We start from the raw sequence: 17,368 nt of genomic DNA on the forward strand, positions 1-17,368 counted from the left end.
AAGCAAGGGAGGACCACTGCCAATTTAAAAGAACCCACAAACTGTAATGCTGAAGCACTGAGGGGGTGCCCCAAGCTGTAAGGCAAGGGACCTGAGCCCAGGAATCAGGCCAGGCAGCACCCCCACTCCCCCCACCCCAAGAACCAACACTAACGCGAAAGGGACCCTTCCCAAGAAGGGCAGCCAGGCAGAGCAACACGAGAACCTCGGGTGTACAGGCATTTCCAACTGCACATCCCCTTCCCTGCTGACCAACTCTTTGCCCGTGGCCACACACCCCTCCTAGAGGGCCCTCCAGCTCACCTCATGGTGGGGCAAGTGGTACCCAACAGGAATCAGCGAACGTTTCTGCTGAATCTGTGACCACAAGCCCTCAACATTCATGGCTACTCGTACACCAAGGAAGCTGCCTAGAGCGTGTCTCTCGTCTCCTGCCCCACCAGCAATGAAGGCAACTCAAGAAACCAGCTGGAACAGGGCATGAGCCCTGGGAGAAAATTCTTCCTGCTGCTCAGAGCATCACCTGCCCTCATGAAGTCCCAGAAGATGCTTTGGGAGAAGGGAGGCACATCTGCGTTCCTCAGGGAGAAGCAGCCTTCCCGCTCGGAAGCAAAGGGCAACCCATCTGCCAGCTCCCACCCCTGCTGAGGGAATGGGGCTTAGTTGATTCTCTCACCAACTCAAGGCATGGCATGGCATGGCATGTCCTACTGATGTGGGCAGGACATTTCTCTGTCTCCTCACCATCCTTCCTGGAGGACCCAGAGGAGTTAGGGAGCAAACTCAAACCCTAACCCTCTGAACAACACAAGGCCGGACCTTCTCAGCCCCGAGAATCGCACCAGCCACGCTGCTCTCGAAGGCTGCCGCAGTCCGAGGGAAAAAGCGAATCCAGCACAGACGGCCTTTTGTTTTTCTACAAGCCCTGCGGGTGGCCCGGGAGACACGGCTGCTGCTGCTGCGATGGAGGCCTGGAGCTGGCGGAAGAACAAGGGAACATGCTCCACCTGGGTTTCTCCCCCCGGGGTGGACCTCTTTGGACAGGAGGGGGTTGCAGGGAGCACCCCACAAACACAAGCTGGTGCGTCGAGCCTGAGAGCAGGGACCCAGAGGAAAACCGCACCGTGCAGCATGAGGGAAGCAGCGGTGTCTCTGGCAGCTCCCATCTGACCCGGGGCGGGGGGCCAGCTGGGCCTCCTTATTCTGATGTTCTTCCGCCTGGAGAAGCCCAGGGCAGTTCAGACATCAAATCCGACTTACACAAACCATCAGAAACAAAGCCAACAGCCTTACAGCCAGGAGCCCTGGCCCTCCAAAGGGGCCCTGGATGCCTTCAACTAAGAGGAAGGGGATCAGCGCCCGCCCCACAACCCTCAGGAGAGGACTCCACAGCAGGTGTCCCTACAGAGAACATGTTATCTGGCCTCGGCAGCACGCTCCACAGACTAGGCTCCTCAGCCTTCCTTGGTGCACGGGCTTGGAGCAACTGGGGAAAGCCACTGAGGATGGGGCATGGGGACGGCTGAGGGGCACCTGGGCCCCAGGCTTGCTCTGTGGATTCTGGCTCGTCCCTGCTTGTGGAACTGCCTGTAGGTTTCTGGGGCAGATACTGCTTGCTGGAGCGATGATGAAGAGGCCATACCCCCTGGCTCCCAGTGCAGCGGTCTGTCTGTTCCCTGAGGAGGGAGTAGATTTAGCAGCCCTGCCCTGATGCTGCAGTTGCTGCAATAATTCCACATTTGCTACCCAGTCCAATCAAAGGCTCTGGCAATGACCTCTAATGCTGTGCCTGACTCAGTGCCCAGGCACTTACTAATGGTCTTCTCCAACAGGATGCAACCCATCCATGCCTCTTCTGAGGGAGGGCAAATGGGGGACCCCACCCCAGACAACATGAGAGGCTGGGAACCCATCAAGGTTCCTTTTCAAGGCTCAGTGGCTCCCCACCCTCGGCATCAACCAATATCTGCAACTAAGGAATCCCCTGAACTCTTGGCTTTTCCAGAGGCACTTAAGACCTTCCTTCTCCACATGGGTGTTGGAGGTTGATGGTGGATGGGCTGCCTTAATTTACTTAGGTTTGAGTATTGATTGATTGATTACGTGCCATCAAGCTGTTTTCGACTCTTAGTGACCATGTAAGATGTATTTTATCTGTAATTATCTGTCCTCAACCTGGTCCTTCAGCTCTTCCAAAGGCACACTCAGCGCTTCTGTAACTGAGTTCCTCCCCCTTGCTGCTGGTCATCCTCTTCTTATCTTTCCTTCTACCTTCCCCAGCGTTACAGCCTTCTCCAGAGAGCTGGGTCTTCACTTCATGTGTCCAAAGTAGGACAATTTGAGCCTGGCCATTTGTGCCTTGAGTGAGACCGCTGGGCTGATTTGTTAAATGATCCATTGGCTTCTTTTCTTGGCTGTCCATGGGATTCTCAGACGTCTTCTCCAACACCAAAGTTCAAAGGTGTCAATACTCTTCCTAACTTGGTTCTTCAAAATCCAACTTTTGCTTCCATAGAGTATCATGGGGAATACTGTGGCTTGCACAGTTCTGATATTTGTAGGTAGAGACACATCCCAGCATCTGAATATCTTTTCCAAGGCCTTCGTGGCTGCTCTACTGAGTGCTCGTCTGTGGCATATTTCTTGACTGCTTGTTCCTTTTCTGTTGATGGTTGATCCTAAAAGGCAGAAGCTCTCCATCACCTCGATAACTTCATTGTGAATTCGAAGGCTGGTTGCTCTGCCTGTTGTGATTAGTTTGGTTGTTTTTATATTTAGTCCCATTTTTTTCATTGTTCTCCTTGACTTTTACTACTAGAGCTTGCAGAATCTTTGCATTTTTAGCTTTCAGAGTATGGTTATGAGCATACCACAGATTATTCAAGCTTCTTTCTCCAATTGTACAGCCACACTCACCTTCTTCCAATCCAGCTTCCCTTAATATACATTCAGCATATAGACTGAATAAATAAGGGGAGATGATACAGCCTTGTCTCACTCCTTTGCCAACCTGAAGCCAGTTGGTTTCACCATGTTCTGCCTGTACTGCAGCTTCCTGACCTGCATATAAGGTTCTCATGAGGACAAAGTTTGAGAATGACTTTTTTTATTTTTATGTTTTGTCTTTTATTTATTTATCAGATTTGTATAGCCACCTATCTCAACGGAAATTACTCTGGGCAGCGTACAACACTTAATTAAAAACCAATTAACTGTATAAAAACATTCATTATTTAAAATGATAAAAACTACAAAAACAGGAAAGGGTGATGTTAGCCACAGTAAGGGAACCATCACAAGATTTATTACAAACCTCAGTGAGGTTTTAGGAATAGGTGGGATATAAACACTTGAAAGAAGAAATGCCCTGCTTCCCAGGAAGCTCTGCCACAAGTATCCAAAGGTGATTTTTGAGCAGATGGATTGAACAAGATTTAACCCACACAAGAAGGGAAGAGGCGATGCTGCCTTCTATTGCTCAACAGAACAGCCAAGAGGTCCAGCTCTGCGGGGGGACACCGAACTCCTAGCAAGAAGGGAAGACGGCTATAAAACACACTGCTGGGCAAGAGAAATAGTCAGTCCCCATCAGATCTGAAGGTCCACTTTCCTTCTTTATATGGCCAAGAGTCCGGTCAGCTGAAGATGGCCCTCCTGGCCTATCGCCTCTGGAGGCAGATTGACAGGAGAGGGCCTTCTCCCCCATGTCCCCTCGGGCTGGATCAAGGGCCATCAGGGTTCCCGCCGCCCCAGCACCCTGGGAAATCCTGGGCCTCTCCTTGGCCCCCAGCTGCAATTCATTTGCAGGATAGACGTTCTTTCTCTTGTCTATTAATTACTGATATTGGTCTGCATCCGATGAGTGCTCTGGAAGACCTCCTGCCCTTAAAAATGATCTACAAATATTATAAACACATAAATACATAAAGATGAACAACTTCAGTTTATCACAGTACAAATTTTAACCTGATTTCAGGGAAAACTGGTAGCAGTTACAGCATTCACATTATCTTCCCTCTCGGTGTCCATCCTGCACTCTAATTTCCTGTGCCGACAGCCCTTTGGATCAAGAGCCCATTGGACCTCCTTCCGCCCAGCTGCCACAGAAGACAGGCAGTAGTCCAGCAGCTGGGGCCCAGAGCTGTCCCTCACCCAAGAAGCCCCAGGGCAGAACTGCCACACCCCAGGGCTCCCAACACACAGAGAATCCAACACTGCTTGATTGCAAAGTCAAAGCGTCCAAGTGACACTCTCAAAAACAAAATCCATAGGAAGGGAAGCCAGAGGATAAAAGTTTGGTTTTGGTCTCCACTGTTATTTCAAGCTACCTCAGCTTCAAAATGTTCCACAAAGACAATTGCCGAGCACCCCGAACACTGTTCCTCCTCCAACTTCCACCATGGGGGAGGGTCAGAGGCCTTTCGGCCCCCCACCCCCAACCGGGCTTGCTCAGACACAGGACCTGCCCCTGGCCTACCAGGCCACTGGAAATATCAGCAGGACACCAAGCAGCACCACTGGGCCTCCGGGAACTCCCCTGGTCAGGCGTGGGTTTATGGGATACAAGAAGAAAAGCCCCTGGATGTTTTTAAAAGGCAGGGGGGCCTTTGGAAGCCCCCACCTGCCTGAGAAAATCACAATAAGCCATACTTGCTCTGGGGGCTCCACAGCAGCAGCAACTGCCCCCCCACACACACTCCATTCTCCCAGGGCAGCACCCAGCGGAAAGCCAGCCTAAGTGCCCGAGAGCCAGTCCTGGCCAGCACCCAGGACCCACACAGAATCACTAACCCCCATTCTGCTCAGGAACCACAGCGGTGGACTGTGCACTCCCCACCATCAGCAGTTCTCAGCCTCACCACTGCCCTTTAGGAAAGGAGGAGAAGCTCAGGCACACACCAGCCTCCAGCACCCGCACCCACCGCTGGGTCTCCAACCACAAGATTCCCAGCCAGCAGGACTGCGGACTGCGGGAGGCAGATAGCTATCTCCCTTGTGCATTTACCCCCCATCCGCACCCAGGATGGAGGGTGGCCCCATCCTCCCCATCCAGCCTGGGCCTTTTGCACTGCCTGTCCTGAGGCCACCGGTGGAGGGGAGGATGTTCTTCGCCTGGCTCTGCAACTGTGGACAGGATGCCGCTCCCCCCTGCGCCCATCGTGGCTGCCAGTCTCCTCCCTGTGGGCATTCTGCGAGACGGCCAGCCGGGAGTCGGGACCACTCTTCCTCCAAAGCTCACCACTGGTCTGAACTTCATGGCCAACTCTCTCCAGACCCCCTTCCAAATGGAAGAGCAAGGGGCCGCCATTCCCCCTTCCCTTACAGCGCATCCTGGGCCATCCAAAGAGTAAGGGTCTCCTGCAGTGGGTGAGGCGAACCAGCAGCGGGCAGCCAGATGGATCCCCAGCCCAACGACAAGGGGGAGGGCCAGGCCCGGCCCCAAACTCAAAAACTCCAGAGAAAAGGCAGGAGGATGGCAGCAGCTTTGCTCAGGGAGGGGAAGGCAGGCCTGGGCCAGGCCACCCGAGAGCTCACCCAAGGAGGTTCGCTCAGGCAGTGGCCTTCGCTGCAATGCAGGGCCCCCAAACGCGGGCCAGAAAGCCTACGTTCCCCAACACCCCTCCCCGCACCAGCGAGACAGACAAGACGGAGGTGCAGGCGACCGGAATGGAAGTGGCCTTAAGAGACCCTCCAGTTCAGCCGGAATCCGCCACCAGAGCACCCCACCCAGCCTCCGCTCAAAGACCTCTAGCACAGATTAGTCCCTCTGAGCTCTCACCAACTTCTGTGTAATTTAAACCCACTGTTCTCTTTTCCAATAATCTGAACAATTCCGCCCCACCTTCTGTAAAACAGCCCTTCAAACGCCACTCACACAATACGCTGTGTGCAGCTGGACCAAGGCAGGCAAGTGAAGGGCAAGTCCAATGGGTTTGCTACTGCTTGAACCCCACTCCCCCCCCGCCCGCTCAAAGAATGCCTGTTGATGGTTCTGGCCTGCTGGGAAGCGGAGACCGAAACCCCCAGGCAGAACCCTCAGCCCAGGGCTACTCAACCGCTTGTCATGTTCACCGTTCCGGTGTTTGTCTACATCGTAACGGTTCGCTTGCCAAGGTGCTGATACGTGTCCGGGCTGGGAGGGTGCTGCTGAGAGCCTTGTACAGGAGGCATGCTGGACTGTGCCAGGAGGAATGTGTTTAGGCTATCTCTGAAATGTCAAGGTCTTTTTACCCATTGATCAGCAGAGCTCGTTAGGAGTACCTGGGAATGTGGGGCGAACTGTATGTGAGGGAGGGGGTGGGTTGCTGGTTGCAAAGACGCTATTTAGTTTGAGTTTAGGCGCGCTTTTCTCATTCTCAGCTTTTTACCTGTTTGCACTCTTTTCTAAATAAATCCAGAACCTGAATTGCCATTTTGAGTCTGAGAGTTTTATTTAGAGTAAGGCAATCATCACACCGCTTTACAAATGATCCAGAGGCCAGAATGAAAGGGCTGTCTTCATAGTCACAGCTAACCCCCTAGAAGATAAAATTACCTCTGCAGACTTCAATGTTGGGCCAAATCAAACAGGTCGGCGCTCATCAGGCATAAGGATAAGGTCCTCACCTGGGGACAATGCCCTGGGGAAACCTGCCTTGGGAGAAGGGCCTAGGACAACTCAGGGGCCACCCACTGCATGAGCAAACCACATGAGGCAGCAGCTAACAAGGCAAAGACAATCTTGGCACAGCATCCAAATCATGGACAGTAGCAGTTTCACTATACTTGGCTCTGGTCAGATGATACTGGAAGTGCCGAATACAGTTCAGGGCACCACGTTTTAAAAGGGAACTGAAGAAGCTGGCGTGAATTCAAAGGAAAGCTCCCAGGAGCATGGGGATCTGGCAATCAAGCCCCAGGAGGAGCAGCTGGAGGGGACGGCCGGGTCTAGCTTGCAAAAGAGAAGACCAAGGGGTTTCATGTGCAAGAGGGTGTGCCAGGGAGTAGCAGAAGGACCAAGCACAGTGGCCTTTTTCAGCATTGGGGCCAGGAGGTTAGCCAAGCTCTGTTGGTGACCTGGTTTTATGACTGGGATATGTGGTTTCCCGCGGGCATCAGGGGTTCTCATTTGTAACTGTTGGTCTCCATCCTGTTGTGAGATGGGCGGCCACATAAATTATTAAAATAAAATAATTATTTAAACTAAACTAAACTAAACTAAACTAAACTAAACTAAACTAAACTAAACTAAACTAAACTAAACTAAACTAAACTAAACTAGTCAGGCTGAATTTCAGAAGGAATTTCTGGATGATGCAAGCTACGCATCAGAGGAAGAGTCCCTCCAGTTCCCCTCTCTAGAGCTTTCCAAGCGGGGCCTAGATGGCCAGCTCCTGATTCTGTGGATTCCTTCCTGCACTGAGCAGGGGTTGGACTAGATGATCTACTGGCCCGTCTCACTCATACATCCTGTGATTCTGTAAGACAGCCGGTCATCTGAAGCTCCCCGGCCAAGCACAGAGGCCGCATTCAGCAATGTCATCTGAGCTGCCCGTGGCACACCAGATGTGGCACAGCCAGCAACGGAGACCGACCGCGCCTCAGCTGGCTCCAAGAGAACCCGCCTCCCTCCCTCCCGACCCCACCCCAGCAGCCTGCTGACACTTTCCTTTTAAGGAAAAAAAATGTATTTGCAGGAAAAGTTAAGTGCCCAGACTCTGGGGTGGCTGCAATCTTTCCCTGTGGAAATGCATCCACCACCAGTCCACTCGAGAGCTAAGGGAGAAACAGCCAACCACCGGCATTATCCGCAACTGCCTGGCTTTCTAGTGATCACCTTACGATCTCCAAGACAAGCAGGGGGGAAACGCAAACATGCTAGCTGAGGGAGTTGGTTGGACCTCACCCCCTTGAGTCCCTTAATGCACCAAAGTCTTTGAGATTACGGTGAAGGGGCACGTCAAATGCATTCCTGCTGTTAGGAAGAGCTCTCTCCAAGGGTAGGGGGCAGGGGGGCTCAGCAGCCTCCCTTCTTTTCCAGGGAGGGGCACAAGCAATCCCCAGAGAGACCCAGCGCTGCATTTTTCATTGGGGGAAACCGGATTTCCTCCAAGGACTCACCCAGCACAGCCCCAGGGAAAGGCTTCCAAGAATAGGAAATGACTGTATAAGGGCAGATCAGCACAGAACTCCTTTGGCTGGCCGGCAGGGAGGGGAGCAACCACTCGGCCCGGCCCAACCTACTTGCAGCAGGAGGCCTCCCCGCCCAGCAGCCCTCCTGTAAGCACAGGTGCAGCAGCAGCAGCACTGGCCAGGCCTCCTCACTCCCACAGAGGACAAAGAGGACCACCGCTCAGAAATGGGGCACCCAGCATGCAGGTGCCCCCGCTTCTCTCCATGCCCGCCCAGGCAGGACTAGGAAGCCCTCCCCACACCTGCTGCCTAGGAGACGGTGGCCAGAATCCACCTCGGGCCACCAGCCTCCTCTCAAAGAAGCCCAGCCCTGTGGGGGGCCATGACAAAAAGGCCCCAGCTCGCCTCTCCCTTCTCCTCTGACATGGGGGGTGGGGGGTGGAATCCCCATCAAGCAGACAGTACAACCCAGAATCGTAACTGCTCCCCGCATTACAAGTCTGGGGAAGGGGGGAGATTTTCCAGATGCCCAAAAGGATGCCCACAGCCCGTTTCTGCTTGTGAAACCAGACCAGCACTGCTACTTGGAAGCTGCTCCGCACCAGGCTGGGTTTCTTCCGAGGCCCTTGTGCTGCTGGAGCTAATTAATCAGAAGGTCCCATGCGGCCCCCCTTGGAAACGGGCAATCAGCAGCGGGAGCCGAGCAAGCAAACTGCCTCCAGGCACCGATGGCTTGTTTGTGCAGCACCAGCAGCCTCTTCCCAGCCCAAGCGGAAGAGACGGCCGCTCGCCTCCACCACCACTCCGGCAAGATCTCCAGAGCCGGAGAGGCCAAGCAGGACTCGGGCTGCGGCCACGCGCTTTCTGCCAAAAGACCCCATGGCACAGAGGGAACAGGTGACAAAGGTGTGGGTGGGGGGGGTCCGCCCAAAGGGCAGCGGGCACCCCCGGCGGCAACAAAAGGGGAAGTTGAGCTCAACCACCGGTCCATGGAGTTTTCTTGGCAACAACAGGGAAGCAGTTTGCTGTGGCTGACAGAGATCTGCTCAACTTCCCAGTTTAGTCCTGGGATTTTCTGGTGGTTCCCCATCCTAGATCCACCCCTGCTTAGCCTTCCTGAGGTCAACCGAGGTCACCAGGGTACCCATTGCTGGCCCCTGGGAATTCAGAGCCTCAGCGAGGGAAACGTGCTCAACAGCGAAGGAACAGGCCTGCCGGCCAAAAGGGAGCAGAGCCAACGAGAGGCAACAGCTGCTCCCTGCATGTGGGTTGGGGGGGCAGAGAGCTTCTGGAAGGAAGATCCCAGGAGACCTGCCCTCCCCAAAGGAAAAGAAGGGTGATGCCTCTGGAGAGAAAGCCACCTATTTATAAGCGACTTGGACGAGTTGTGGCTTGCGGGTGTTGTCATTCTGTGATCTTCCAGACAGGCCCAGCACAGCACCCGATAGGTTGAAGAAGGACGATCTTCTCTTGCTCCTGTCCTTATCTTCAAAGACAGGGAAAAGATGGCATGGGAAATTCAGATCGGTCTCCTTGATGCTGACACTGGGCAAAACCCAGTCTATTAAACAGTTGGTTTGTAAGCATTTACACCAAACTACATGGTGCATTTATAAAAATAAATCAGCCAAAACAAACTGATTTCCTTTTTCAGAAAGTGGCACTAAGAGTGACCTGTACATCAGCAAAGCTGTCAAGAAGGTCTCCCATGAGATCCTACTACAAAAGATGGCAAGACATGGGCTGGATTATGCTACTATTAAATGGATATTGAGCTTATTGAACAAGTGTAGATTTCCCTCAATGACTTAGAAGAGGAGTTAGAAATATGATTTATCAGATTTGCAGAAGACACATGATAGGAAACTCCTTAGAGGAAAGTATCAAGATTCGGGAGAAGCTGGAACAGTTGGCTGAAACCAACAAGACAAATTTCAGTAAGGGCAAATAAAAAGTCTTATATTTGTGTAGGAAAAATCAAAGCCAAGAGTACAGAATGTGAGGAGGGGAGGATTGGGTAGCAGACAGCAGTGCAATGAATCTCACTGTCTTGGTGGGTCACAAACTGAATGTGAGCCAAAAGTGTGATGCAGCTGCAAAAAAAGCAAGCACAACTCCAGAGAGGAAGAATTTCTGAACAACAGATAGAGGCACTGGGTATGTCGAACTTGGAATAGAAAAGACTGCAGGGAAACATTACAGCTCTCTTAGAGTATCTGACAGGCTGTCATGTAGAAGACAAGTAGAATTGTTCAGACCTGTTTCAAAGAGCAGGACAAGCAACATTTGTCTTAAACATGGGTTTAAATTACAAGGAAACAGATTTGGTTGGAGATCATGAAATGGCTCAGCTGCCTAAGGAGGCGGCAGACCCTCCTTCGCTGGAGACCTTTAAAGAGGAGCTGTCAGAGGTGCCGTAGTACTGGGTGGGCTGGTACTGGACGATCTCCAGGGCCTCTTCCAGCCTTTGCACCAAAGATCCTACTTTGCAAACTGCAGGGATGCAGTCAACCAGCAGACCCAGGAAACAATAGAGAGTTCCCAGGGCCCTAGCTGCAGCCAGAGGCAGATAAACCTGAGTGTGCAAAATCCACCTCTACAAAACACACACACACACAAACACCACGAACCAGCCATGGAAATGCCAATCAGTTCTAACCAGAGGCGGGTCAACTGGTTGCACCCCAGAAAATGTTCCTGGGGCTTCTTTCAAAGCCATGGTTGGTTTAAGCCAGCAGCCGTAACTGGCTCTGTTCAGAAGAGCTCTGCAAGGGCAGCCCCCAAGGACAGCTGGTGCTTCTGCCTCTGTTTACAGCTCCTGCAGGCCAAGCCTTCTTGACTCACCTGCCCAGCAGGATCTCATCTTGGGCAAAGCACCAGGTTAAAACAACTACCTGTTGGAGGAGAAGGCGTGCCCCCCCCCCCCAACAGGCCTGGCTCCCTGAACGCAAGGCTCAGGCAAGGCACCTGGAGAAGCCTCTAGACCACAGCAACTCTCTTGGCTAAGCCACCAACTTCTCCAGCTGTTTCCTCTTGGCCACTATATCCCAGGCTCTTCTGTGGCCACCAACAGGCTCCAGAACAGGACCCCACCTCTGAGCCTCCCAAGGCCTGTTGGGCGGCGGCCCCCGGAATGCAGCTCCGGCTTGGGCACAGCCTCTCCAGCCCCCTCCAGAGGCGCGACAGCCAAGCGTGCAGGAGGGCACGGCAGAAGAGGCAGCGTGTGGCGGGCCTCTAGCCTGCCACCCCAGCCTCCGGACCAAAGGGTCGGGGCCTGGCAGATCCCTCATCCCCGAGTCGTTCAGGGGACGCCACGGCTGGCTCTCTGCAGGGAGCCGGGTCCCTCTTTGGACCCACAGCCCCAAGCCGCGGGGAGGGGGGGCACTGGGAACCCCTAAGATTCGCACCCAACTGACAGCAGCACACACGAAAGGGACCTGGCTGCCCTTGCGAGCCAGCAGAGCGGCACGGCTGCTAAAAAGGCCAACGATATCACGGGGTGTGCTGCTGGGAGTAAAGAGTCGATTGTGGGGTAACCGTCCCCTTCTATCCTGCCCTGGTCGGACCCCTTTTGGAGTCCAGTGTCTGGCTCTGGGCGCCCAGTTCCAAAAGGGCAGCGGCAGGCGGAGAGACGGAGGTGAGGATCCGGAAACCAGGCCTCGCAAGGGACGGCTGAAGGACCGGGTTAAGCTGAGCCCGAGGAAGGGACGACGGGCAGCAGACATCCAAAGGGCTGCCACACGGGAGAGGACACGGACACCTCCTCTGTTGCCCCAGAGGGCAGGACCAGGAGCAGCGGGCTAAACCTAAAGCGAGCGCGTTCGGGACAGACGTCAGGAAGAACTTCCCGGCTGCGTGAACCGTCGTCCAGTGGAACAGGCTGCCACGTGCAGCGGGGCATTCTCCTTCCCAGGAAGTCTCCCAACAGACCATGGACACTGCCTGATAGACAGAGAATCTGTTGCAGAGATCCTAGAATTCAGTGGACTCCACAGTTAGCAGGGGGTTGAACTAAATATTCTCTAACGTCCCTCTACCTATGACTTAACATACTACCTCACCCATGCAGACCACAAACTCAGTGGGCATCTGCATGGGTGCCACTGTATGCTTCTGACTTGGAAGCCCAGGCAGGGCTGGGCAGCTCAGGGCAGGATGGTCACAGGTACCAATCGTCCCCTGTGGGACCCGCAGAGCTTCCTGACATCACACTGTTGAAATCCGTGTTTCTGAATGGAAGTCCTTTTTCCCACCAAGTGTGGGCGGTTCAACTAAAAGGTGTGCCAGCCATGATACCAACTCTCCTTCAAATCAGGCTTGACTCCCAGCAACTCACTGGCAGCCCCAAGCAGCTTTCTTGGCACCACACAGACATGCCCCTGTCTCGGACCATCTAGCTCACAGTGGGATTCCCCAGTGGTCCCCCATCCAATCCCGAGCAGGCCCCGCTTAGGTAGTTCAGCTTCTGAGCCCAGACAGATCGGCCCATGCTGCCACCTGCTGCCGGAGCACATCAGCAGCAGAACAGGCTGGATGCACCTCCCCACTGCCACAGCCTTGTCACACATGAGGGCCCCGCCCAATGCACAAAGGGTCTGCCAAACCATCACCTGCCCTGCCTCAAAGAGGGATTGCACCAGGATGAAACAGCCAGCCAGGGTGGTCTCTGCTCACCTAAGCAGCCATGGGGGCTTTGTAGCCACTGAGTGTCAGGGCTTCTCTTTGTCTGAGGGCCCCCGAGGCTCCCCCGGCTGAGGTAGACCAACAACCCACCAAACTCCTGACCAGCCACTCGTGGCTCCCCCTCCCCACCACCCCCTCCCCACCCACACCCCACACCCGCACCCCACACCCACACCCCTGTAAGTCCCAGCCATGGGGGGGGGGGCAGCTCCGGCTTCCTTCTTCAGCTGCTACACAAGGCGCCCCTCCCAGCACAGCGGGGCAAGAGCAGGGCAGCGGCCGAGCCCTGCTGGAGGGCACCCTGGCCTGGCACAGGGAAGGCCTGGGCTGGTCACTGGGCACAGAAGGCAGCAGCTGGGGCACCTCAGGGCAGAGGTAAGTTGGGGGTGGGGAGATACAAAAGACTCCTTGCTGCCATAGCAATTCCCCGGAGCCAAGTCCCTGGAACGCATGGAATGCAGCCACCGCCTCCCTCGCTGGTGCGGCCTGGAGGGCAGGGGGAGAGGCCAGGGTGCCAGCTGATATTAATCCTACAGACAGGAAGGGGCAACAGGGGCAAATTGGCAGGCAGCTGGAATTTCCCCTGGGTGGATACTTAGCCACAGAAACTATGGGAACAGAGCAATGGGTCCCCCTGCCCCCAAGGCAAGTCTTTAGGGTAACCCCCATTTCTCAGGGCGGGCTCCAGCCTCTGGTCCCAGGAGAACAGGGGCTCTAGAGACACCCACAACCTCCCTTCAGGGCACAACCCTCACAAGGGGTTTTTCCACACATAAAGGAGGAAGCATTGGGGGATCCCAGCCGAGGGAGAGGAGGCTGCCACCGCTATTGCTGCCACACTCAGCCTGGGCACTAGAGCCCTGTTTATTCGAGTTCAGAGCAGGAGACCAGACTCTGCAGCCAGGGATCCACAGGACCGGCTGGGAAAGAGGAGGGGGCCTTCCACGGCTCAGGCCAAGCAGGCAGGAGTGGCGTCAGAGGAGGAGAGCGGCTCCCCTTCCACCTCCCTCTCGCGGCCGTCCTCACTGCAGTCAGAGGGTCTGACGCCTCCAGGCCGGCCCTCTGGAATGCCAAACCGTCTGTGCACACACCCATGCAAGAGCCACGCCCAGCAGCACTGCTCCTCCCCCGGCCCCACCCGGGAGCTCTTGGCAGGGTCAAATTCCAGGGAAGCCCTGCTGGAGGGGGGCAGCCTTTCACTCACCCCACATTCTTCACCCACAAGTCCAAGGCTCCCCCACAGAGGTGCGGCAGTTGCCTTTCTCCCCAAACAACCCACCGCCAAGGGCCGAAGTGCCACCAGAGCCGCTATTTGTCCTTTCGGCCAGACAGTCAAACGCACAGAAACAGAGGTATCCAGACAGCTGTACGGAGCGCTGTTGCTGGCCTGGGCCGGGTGCCAGCCCCAAGTTTCCACACCCAGGCCCTCAGGGCGGGCAACCAGTCAGACTCAGGGCGGGCAACCAGTCAGATGCCACTTTGCCCATCCTGGGAACACGCCCAGAAATCAAGCGGACTTCCTCCCCACCGGACCCTCCCTGGCTCCCTTCCCTCAACCTGAACTACTCCAGGACTGCTCAGAAAACAGGGGAAGTAATTCTGCCACAGAGCCAGCCCTGGCACTCAGAAGGAAGACAAGAAACCACCAGCAAGCCCAAGGCTGGGGGCAACCCCAGGCTGACCGTAGCAATCTCCAAAAGAAGGCCTGATTAGCACTTGGATGGGAGACCACTGGGGAACCCCCAGGCTTAGGTGAGATAGGGAAGTTAGAAAAGCCCTCCAGAAGATGGCAAAGGCTGCTTTCACACTGCCACCCAAAAGTGCATTGGGGTCCCCATGTTGTTGCCAGAATCTTTACTACTAGAAGTTTGGGGAATGGGCCCCCCCTCAGTCAGCTGGCGATCACCCTGAATCCACCAGATGTCGCTGTGTCTAGTTAGCCAAAGCAAAGGGCCAACCTCTTGCTAACATTCCGGCTTGGAGACCCCCCTGTATGGTGTCCTGCCAGCAGCCTATTCTGAACTCCTTGTGTGACCACAGTCCTAATCAAAGCCCCAATAAACAAACAAGACTTGACCCCTGATAACCCAACTAAGCCACCTTCTCAGCAGTGTTTCAGTAGCGGTGTGCCGCTGGCTTCACTGGGGGCCTTTTTCCAACTTCTCAGACAAGCCTACAGCCCAGGGGTTTCCCTGTGGTTTCCTATCCAAGGATTAACAGGAACCACCCAGCTGTGCTCCTCAAGACCAGCCAAAGCACTAGGTGCTTCCACCAGGCCGGGCTCCACATCCACCAGCAGGCCCACCAAAGCCTATTGGCCTTGGCAGCAGAGGGGCTGCCTCTGGAGACTATCCCCGGGAGACCCCCGGTGGACTCCTGGTGCAGCTGGCTGGCCACTGGGAGGCCCGGCTGCTGGATGAAATGGCCAGAGGTCCGTCCCACAGGCCCGGCTTCTGTTCTCTTCCAGACTGCTTCCCTGCCCCAAAGCAGAGAAGCGCCAAGCCTGGAAAGGACAGGTGGTCAAGCTGCCCAGTCCCAAACGGGGGACCCTCCAGGGACGCCATTGCACGAAAAAGCTGCAGGCGGGGCTCTGCCAGGGCCTCCTTGGCGCCCGCGGCAGAACCACGCCAGGCCCCTCTGCAGTCGCCCGCGAACGCCCCACCGCCCGAGGCAGGCAGGCAGGCAGTGCGGGGCAAGAAAGGCCAAGGCCGCCGCCGCCGCCGCCTTGCTCGGACGGGGAAAGAAAGGCAGCGGGCGGGGCTGAGCCTGGCTCGCTCTCCCGGACTGGACCGGGCGGGCTGCCGGCCCAACGCTCCTCCTCCCGCGCTACGGCGACCAGAGAGGCGCCCGGGGCCGCGGCCTCCCTCTCGGGCTGGTCGGCCCCGGCCCCGCTCCCCGATGCATGCTTGGGCTTGCTCCGCCACCCGGCCGGGGCCAGCCCTTCTCCGCCGCAGGGAATCCGACAGAGCGCGGCAGGCCCGGCGGTTCAGACCCGGCGGGAGAAGCAGCCCTAAACGGCCCGCTGGCCCGGAGGAGCTGCTCCCGGTTCCGCCCGGGAGCAGCGGGCCCTTTCCGAAGGATCCGGCGCTCCAGGCTTCCACGATGGCGGAGGACGCCCGAGGCCTCGGAGCCTCCAAGCCAGACAAGGCGGGCCCTGGCGGGAGCGGCCGAGGGAGGGATCGGGCAGGGTGCCTGGGTGCTCGGGCAGGGCGTCGGCCGAGTCCTCCCGCCGCTCGCGGGCCGCCGGGTCGGGCAGGAGCGGCCTGGCCGGACGGCGCGCGGGGAAGGCCGCGGAGAGCCCGGCAGCCGCCCGGCCGCTGCGCAGAGCCTCCGAGGGCCGCCGCCGCGGCAGACCCGCAGCCGGACCCGGGCCCTTCGCTGCGCCGCCGCCGCCGCCGCCGCACGTGGAGGGGCGGGGCTCGGGGAGCCGGGCGCTCTGCCTGCTCCGGCCCCGCCGATTCTTCCCGCCGGGCGCGGCCTACCTGGTCCAGGAAGGCGAGATCTGCGACGTCGAGCTGCGCTCTGCCCGCCGCGCCCTTCTCTCTCGCCGGCCAGAGTCGCCTGGCGGGTAGGTGGGCGCGCGGGTGGGCGGGCAGGCGGCGACGGCTCGGAGGCCGTCCCAGCCGGGCGGGGCGACGGGCGGAGCGCGCAGGCGCGGCGGCTGGGTCGACTCTTCCCGGGCCACGGCTGCTCCGCAAGAGGGTGGGCGCCGAGAGGGAGACCCTCGAGGGCGGAGGGCCGTCTCCCGCCGCCGCGGTGGCGTTCTCCGCCTGTCTGGCCCACGCGCCTGCGCCGCGCCTTCCGGAGCCGCCGGTCGCCGGTTTGCGCTCCCGGCCTTGGCTTGACTGGAGCCGCTTCCTGCTTCCCGCTTCGGCGAGCCCCGGGCCGTTGCTCCTCTTCCTTTCCCGTTTCTCAGAGGGAAAAAGCCCTCGCCCGCCTCGACCGATGCTGCACTGCAGCAGCAGCAGCAGCCGCCGCCGCCGCCGGTCACGTCCCGCCAAATCGTCCAGCAGCCCTGACCTCGATGAATCCCGGGGCCCAGGAGGCCCGGCGGCGCCCCGAACTCGGGATTCGCACGCGGTGATTGCATGCCTTTCCAGGCTCTGCTGCCAGCAAAGAATCCCACCCCACGCGCAGAACCAGCGCTCGACCCCATGTGATTTCCTGCAGTCAGAAAACCTGAGCTTGCGAACTCAGCCGTAGGCTGCTCACCAATCAACTCGCCTGAGTAAACCCCAACTTTGCCCATTCCTAGGCACTGCGAAGAGCCCAACACGACTGAACAACAACAGGCACTGTCGCATTTGGAGGCATTGTGGAAAGCACCTTCCCATTTTACAGGGAGCTGCAAGGATTCTAGGGGGAAATCCGCAGTCCCAGCAGAATGCCCAGAGCTCTCTCGGGGAGCCCCAGAAGTTGTGCCAGACACCTGCAGCCAGGGAATCACCTTGCCAGGAGCAGCCAGGAAAGCCTTGCCTTCTTTGCTTGTGAACCAGGCAGCTGGAAGGGTGAGGCTGGGATGGCTTCCTCATAAGCCCTCCCTTGGGTCAAGCAGCCAGCAGTCAGCCCCGGA

The 17,368-nt window shown here is 56.9% G+C and overlaps 1 protein-coding gene across 4 annotated transcripts in view; it reads right to left on the reverse strand.

Annotated features, from left to right (window-relative positions):
* The window catches only part of MYO1C (myosin IC), a 35,752-nt gene extending 19,367 nt beyond the window's left edge, over window positions 1-16,385 (reverse strand). For 2 of the 4 annotated variants that reach the window (XM_063294590.1, XM_063294583.1), the window contains exon 1: window positions 16,278-16,385. The gene's annotated coding sequence lies outside the window, so the exon portion shown is untranslated. The remainder of the gene's footprint in view (window positions 1-16,277) is intronic. The other 2 variants (XM_063294574.1, XM_063294568.1) reach the window with 1 other exon arrangement.
* Between the last annotated feature and the right edge of the window lie 983 nt (window positions 16,386-17,368).

Source organism: Candoia aspera, chromosome 1 (assembly GCF_035149785.1).
Source record: "Candoia aspera isolate rCanAsp1 chromosome 1, rCanAsp1.hap2, whole genome shotgun sequence".
Lineage (NCBI taxonomy): Eukaryota > Metazoa > Chordata > Lepidosauria > Squamata > Boidae > Candoia > Candoia aspera.